Genomic DNA, 6,783 nt, shown 5'->3' with positions numbered 1-6,783 from the left:
CCCGGCCCCTCCCCGGCGCCCGGCGGAGGAGCCGCCGTTTCCGGAGTACACAGAGCGGGGCTGGCCGCGCGGCGGGGGCTGTCGCGGGCAGGTGAGTGAGCGCCGCCGCCGAGCCCCTGCTCCCGCCGGCCGGCCTTCTCTCGGCCCCGCGGCGAGGGCTGTCCCCGGCCGCTGCCCGCCGGCGCCGGGGGGGCGGCAGCAGCCCCGCAGCCCAGCCGGCGGGGCCCTGGCGTTCGAGGCACCGGGCTGGCATGGACGGCGTTACCGCCGCTCCTCCCTCCCTCTCCGGGCGCCGAGGGGGACGGGGCGCGGAGGAGGGCAGCCAGCGCCTTGCGGCCGCTCGGGGGAGCCCCCTGGGCCGCGGCGGGGGGCGCCGGCAGGGGCTGGGAGGAGCCGCCGGCGGCGCCTGCGAGGAGCTCCGGCCGGGGGGAGGGCGGCGGCGGCGGTGCCCCGGGGCGCGGCCGGGGGTTGTCGCCGCGCTCCCTCGGCGGGGCCGGGCCGGGCCGGCCTTGTGGCGGCGGGGGCAGCCTCGGTACGGCGCGGGCGCGCAGCCCGGGGCGGTGGCGAGGCTGCGGCCGCCCACCTCCCCTCCCGCCGCCGTGACCCGTGTGCGGGCAGCCCGGGGAGCGCGGCGGGGGCTGGGACTGCGCCTGCGGGAATTCCTGCGCACCTTCCTGCTAAATAGCGACCCGCGGCCGCCCGGGGCGCCAGCCAGCCCCGGCCCGGCAGCGCGACCCCGCCGCGGGGGCCTCGCCTCGGGGCGGCGCGGCGCTGCCCTGGCCCGGCCGGGCGCCGCCAGCTCCCGGCGGTGAGGCGGCCCCGCTGGCCGTGCGGGCCTCCCGGGCGGTGCCGGTGGGACCTGCCCCTCGGGGGGGGTGTAAGGTCGGCCTCCCGAAGGCACACCTCGTCACGGTGCCCGCGGTGGGTTTTCTTCGCGCCCTCCGGCCCGAAGGCCTGCGGGGAGGTGTGTCTCCGTCTTGGCGGCCACTGCAGTGGGCTGTGCTTGTACGGATTTTTCACCTGATGCTAACTGAAAGTGCTGTTTGTTGTTATCTAGCCTTATGTTTAGTGTGTTGTATGCATATGGTAACTGCAAGCAGAAGAGGATAACTCATTTTGGGCTGTAGCTTAAAACTTTACTAATATACCTTTGCTTTTCCGTGCTTGACGGGTTTTATCGTTTGAATGGAGAGGAAGTGGTGTGGGTGTATATTTGTTAGGTGGATGTTGGCTTAGAAATTTGAAAGAAGTTGAAAGATCTTGTTTGTTTGTTTTACGTGAGATTATAAACCTTGTTATAGGTATAAATCGGCCATTATTACTGTCACTATTGGTTTTATAGAGGAACAGATGTCTGGGTGTCTCGAAGAGTAGCGTCAATTGTGTGTAGCTGCAATAAACTGCTTGGCTTTTCAGAGTCAGTCAGCCTGTGGTTCCAGAGGCACATGCAGCTGGCAAAAGGTTGAGACTTGGTTCCCAAAATGGCACTACATTTTGTAACCGCTGGTGTGGCTGTTGGATAATCTCAAATCTAGAGGCTGGGGAAAAGGTTGCTGTGGATTTTAAGGCTATTGTTGCTTGATGTTTCTGTTTTCTCAGCCCAGTGCTGTCTTGTAAAGGGGCAGTGATGCTCTTGAGGAACTGTTGTTGTTTTCCGTAGGCGATGTGTGGCTGAAGCTCCCTCGGTACGTTCCCCTTCCCTCACCTCTCTGAGGTATGTGGTATGTGTCATGTAGCTCCCAGCCACATGAAGGTTTCGGCACGCAGCTCATGGGATCAGGAGTGTTGGCCGATCTTAGTATGTGTGCAGGTGCTATTTGTGTATCATGGGTATCAACATGATTTTGCACTTGGCTGGAGTCTTCTACTAGGCAACGTTTCTACAGAAGATAAGCTAGACCCTTCTTCTGTAAAGAATTGCTATTTTTCAAGACTTGGGCAAGGTTTTATTTTCTTCCTTTATTTTCTGTTCTGTACTTTCCTTCCTAGAAGGAAGGACTTTCTAAGTATTTAATCTATGATTGTGAAGAAGGTGTGTTTCAGGTCAACATACATGTTTCTGGTGCTTTGTGGAACCTTTGGAGTGTGAGAAACCAGGCTGGAAGCAGCATGGAGTCACTGCTTCCCATGTATCTTGTGGTACTGCTTACTAGGTCAGCGAAAGGCATAAATCCCTCTCTTGGTGTTTCTCATTCTGATTCAGTTACTCAGGGGTGTTAGGAAACTAGAAATAATCGTTACAGGGAATATTTTTGTAACAGGTAAATAATCCTTCATACAAAGTAATCTGAAAATATCTGCTACAAATGTTTAAAAGAGAAGTCTAGGTTTCTTCCACTTCTTAGGCACCAACTTGTATTTGATCACTTGAATCTTTTTCCACTTGAATCTTATTTTTCTGTGTTTTTTTTTCCTGCTGTCTCCAACTGAGAGCTCTTTTCCCCGCTTCTTCCCACTATTTATTATTTTTCAACACCTCTTCTTCCCCAGCATACAAATGACAGACAGTTTTTCTTTGCAGCAAAACAACTGTGTTTTTGCTGTCCTATAAGGTATAAGTAAGCTTCCCTTTATACCCTGAATTGACTGTAGTTTTAAGTGTTGCCACTTGCCTCTTGTTACTCAAAACAGGATTGTATCAAGAGAAATTGTGCTGCTGCTTTTGTTTATATAGTAGTACTGTAATAGGAAAAGACTTGTTCTTGGTACAATGAATGCTGGTACACCAGAAATCCTGCTAATGATAGTGATTAATGGGTGCTGCTCAAAATAGCTATCACTGCTGATATGACTAATTGTGCCATATGAAAAGAGCTCCTTTATTCCCAGTAATCTCAAGGTGTTTCTACAGTTTTAGAGAAATGCCTGATCTGTGCAGGCAGATAAATGCGGAACTTGCAGTGAAGTATGGCAATTCTTTAAGAGCTTGCTACTGCGCTGCAAAACCACTTGGGGCTGAAAATGAAGAATATCTTCTTGTGGTTACTGTAGGTAGTTAGAATATTATTACTGGAATTGGAAGTTAGCCAGAGCAACACCCTACATGTTGCAAACAATGCCAGGGTATTGTTAGTAGCTATAGAAGGGGTTTTATATCATACATGAAAGATGACATTTCCAGCAGCATGGGTAACCTCATCACAAAATGTTGTGCTGGGGCTGGCTCAGAGGGCAACTGGCTCTGTTAGGTTTGACAAAATGTGCATTATAATCACACTGGTCCTTCTAGAGCTTGGTGATATGTCTGGATTAGTGTTTCTTGACCTTCATTGGCCTTTGGGTAACAAGAATTTATTAGTAACGTGCTGCAGGCAATCTTGTGCTCTCCAGGCAATATTGTAGTTGGGGTTCTGTTTAGATTTTGTATGTATTGTGGCTGAAAGCAATGCTGGAAGCTTATATGGGGACCGCAGATCTAAACCATAGAAGGTACTGTTTCTTGGTATCTGTAAAATCTGAAGTTCTGCCTGGTAAGACGAAAAAATATTTTGAAAGTTAAGTAGAATTTGTTAAAGATGGGTTCCAAACTCACCGAGAAGAAGCTAGTAGTAGTTGTGTTTTGTTGTGCCTCTGGCTTTGCATGGGTTTCCTCTCTTCTGCTGTTTGTGTACCTCAAGGTAATTTTATGGCAGGAGGGGTTTAGACGTTCATGCCTTCTGCCGCCAAAGGAACTATTAAGGTGTGTGTGTGGGGGGAGTAGGAGGCATTCATTTCACAACTACGGCTTTGCAGGTTAATTGCTGATTCGGTCTGATATGATCCCAGTCTTACAGTGTTCTGTGAATAAACCATTTTGTTCCAGTCCTTGAATTTTGCCAAAACAGTATTAAAAAAAGAAAAAAATACTACATTTTCAAAAAGATGATGTTGGTGTTAATGAGGTGTGTTTCACTTCAAAGTGCTCTAATGTGACAAGACAAATTATTTTGAGAACTGTGGTCTTGAAATACCAATCTTGTCTTACTCTGCTGTAATGAAGATTAACATGTTGATTACTTAAAATCTGGGGGGATTGATCTGTGTGGTTCTATTAAGGTCATAAACTTTGCATGAGGCAAGCTGACTTCCAGGGACCGGGGTTGGAGCAGCCTTGGAGTACAAGAGAAATATATTTCTAGAGGGTCTAGAAATGCTGGTTATACTCTGAAGAATGAAAGAAAACGGCTGAAAAGGGGAATGCGAAGTACTGCAGGTATGGCTGGGGGAATCCTGAGATGTCTGTGAGTGAAGATCAGTATGGGTGTATCTGAGGTGGGAGTAACTGAGGCTCTGTGAGGCTTTCAGGCATGTTCAAGAGCCTTTACAGCAAGTCAGACATTTTTCCAGCTGTGGTGTTGCATACCATCAGTGGTACATTGGCTTCAGTCTAATGATAACATACAGCAGCTTATCAGGGCAAGCACCTATTACAACTTTTTATTAAAACGATTCAAGTTTGAAGTGGGATATTCTAGGGCTTTGCTTTGAAGAAATATTTTCACAAAGGAAATAAATACTCTCCCTTCTAAGGAAAGCCCTTATAGGAAAACATGGTAACACTAATAGATAGAATTTTTGCTGTATTAGCTAAAAAGCAAAACAAAAACTTTAAAAAGTTCTTGCTGTAAAGTAGCTGTCCGTGTTTTTTAAAATAAATTTTTACCTTATGTGTTTTACTGTTAAGGTCACATCAGAGAAAATAATTCCTTATGAAACATCTCTACAATATCTCCCTAAATTGTGACCAATTCCTGCTTATGTTCTTAGTAAAATTTTCTCCTTGAAATGACTGATGCATATTTGCTGTTTTAGGCTAGCTAGACTTCCATTGTCTTGCAACATAGCTGTATTCCTTCTTTGTGGTCTTTTGTTTCTTGCTTTTCTAACAGTTTTCTGCTTTTTCAAGTGGTTAGGGTTTTTTGGCTAATATGACTCTTCTTGTTTTATTTTATCTAGTCATGTTTCAGTGGGGTACTTGTCAGATGCTAATGTTTTCTGGTAAGCATTTCTGTACAATAGCATTGCAAAAGACAGGTTATTTGGAAAATTTCAACAGGAAGATCCCTCCACCACCTTGTCAGCCATTCCTTCTCAGGTTTAGATACTCTGTTTTTCTTTCCTGACACTACATGTGTGTTGATTAGAAAGTTATAAGGGAACACATCAACTGCTTGTTGAATCACAGCTGAAATACTGTTATTATTGTTTAGTTGTGTACTCAAAGTTGACATTTAAATGGTACTGTCCAATTACAGAAAATTCCTCACAGGCTCTGTGCAGTGTACTCTGCGATGTGGGAACGGAACAAAACTTCTCAACTTAAACAGTTTCTGAACCTAAGGGAAAGTTTGTTTCCCTTGATAGAAATAATAATATTTAACTTTGATTCTTGAATGCTTTATTCTAACATGCTGTATTTTGGGAACTTTAAAGCAGTGTATGGAATGTGTTGTAGAGGAGAGGGTAGGAGAAGAGTAGGAAGAAAGGACCGTGATGGACCTTTTCTCCACTTACTTCTCCACAGGCATCCCTAGTGTGATTCATTCATGTGAGAGTTATCTAGCAATGAAATATATCTTTAATCCTGTCAGTAACTGACTGTTTTTAGTTTCCCAAGTAGATTACCTCACTGTGATAACTTGATATGTTTGTGAGTTTCTGGATGGTATTGGGAATTCCTCTGGATTTACTGGGGTAAAATTAGATCCTTTGAAGCATGTCCACATGGTCTGTCTGATACCAGGCCATTCAGAGCAATGTTCCTAAGTATTTTTTTTGTTTATGAAAGTTGAACTTCCTGCTCTTCTGTACAGATTACAGAATTTGGCTGATTGTGCCTTAGAAGAAGAGTTTGAGTCCAAGCACAGGAGCTTCCCTGGAGAAAGATAAAGCACCTGAATGTCTACAGCTCACATTCCAGAAAAATCTGGAGATCTTTTAAGTGTTGCTTCCTAAGAGTCTAAGTACAAGGTAATATTTTAAAAACTTCCTTAAAAGTACTTGAAGCTGGCAATTTCATCCTGAAGAAGGGAGACATTCTTTTTATGTGGCCTAGCATATAACAGAAATGCTGAAAACCAGTGAAAGCTGTAGTGACTAGAAAGGACAGACACAGAAACACTCTTCTTGTTGAAAGACTTTTCTTGTGTCTGCATCCTCACAGCTTGAGTAGAAGACTGAGTATCACAGGGGAAAGATCACTGTGGGTAAATGTAATTCTATGCCAGACTCCAAAAGATTTGAGAAACATAATGTCTTTCTGTTGAGTATTTCAAAATTTTTCTCAGAATGCTATTTGCAAGTCTTGCACCGGACGGTATTATGTAGAAGGAGGAAGAATACAAGGAGAAAGAGGCTACCTAAAAATTTCATTTTTCCAGATCTATACGTTCTTCTTCATGCATCCTGCAGGGTAACCTCAATGTAGAATGAGTTCATCATCTCCAAATGCTCAGAAGAAACCACGTTTGTCAAATGAAGGTAAAAATGAATGCAGGTTTTCATAATTTGTTAAAGGCACCTGTGCTTAGTAAAAGATGGAAAGATCCTAAGGATAGGAGGTTTTTTGGTGGGAGGGAAGAATAGCAATATTGCCTGCTGTTGAGTGGTCTGCAATTCTTTGTCCAAGCAGGCCAGGTGGTGTAGAATAGTGTTAACTAAAACCATGCAAATACGTTGTTACAGAATCCATCTTCATCAGTACATGTTTCATAGCTCCAGAATAAACTTTATTTAGCCTCTTACCAAAGACATAGTTAGATATTTGTGTTTTTTTGGCTGAGCAACACAGTTTGCAAATATTTA

General features: G+C 45.3%; 1 protein-coding gene across 2 annotated transcripts in view; it reads left to right on the top strand.

Moving 5' to 3' along the window:
• The first annotated feature begins 23 nt into the window (after positions 1–23).
• GARRE1 (granule associated Rac and RHOG effector 1) overlaps positions 24–6,783 on the top strand; it is a 61,221-nt gene continuing 54,461 nt past the window's right edge. The window contains exons 1-2 of one of the 2 annotated variants that reach the window (XM_075161393.1): positions 41–91; positions 5,793–6,459. The gene's annotated coding sequence lies outside the window, so the exon portion shown is untranslated. Of the gene's footprint in view, positions 92–5,792; positions 6,460–6,783 lie in introns of both variants that reach the window. The other variant, XM_075161391.1, reaches the window with a different exon arrangement.

This window comes from Calonectris borealis, chromosome 12 (assembly GCF_964195595.1).
Source record: "Calonectris borealis chromosome 12, bCalBor7.hap1.2, whole genome shotgun sequence".
In the NCBI taxonomy this organism is placed as follows: domain Eukaryota; kingdom Metazoa; phylum Chordata; class Aves; order Procellariiformes; family Procellariidae; genus Calonectris; species Calonectris borealis.
The sequence above is the reverse complement of the archived record's forward strand: the minus strand, read 5'-3'. Positions and strand labels throughout refer to the sequence as shown.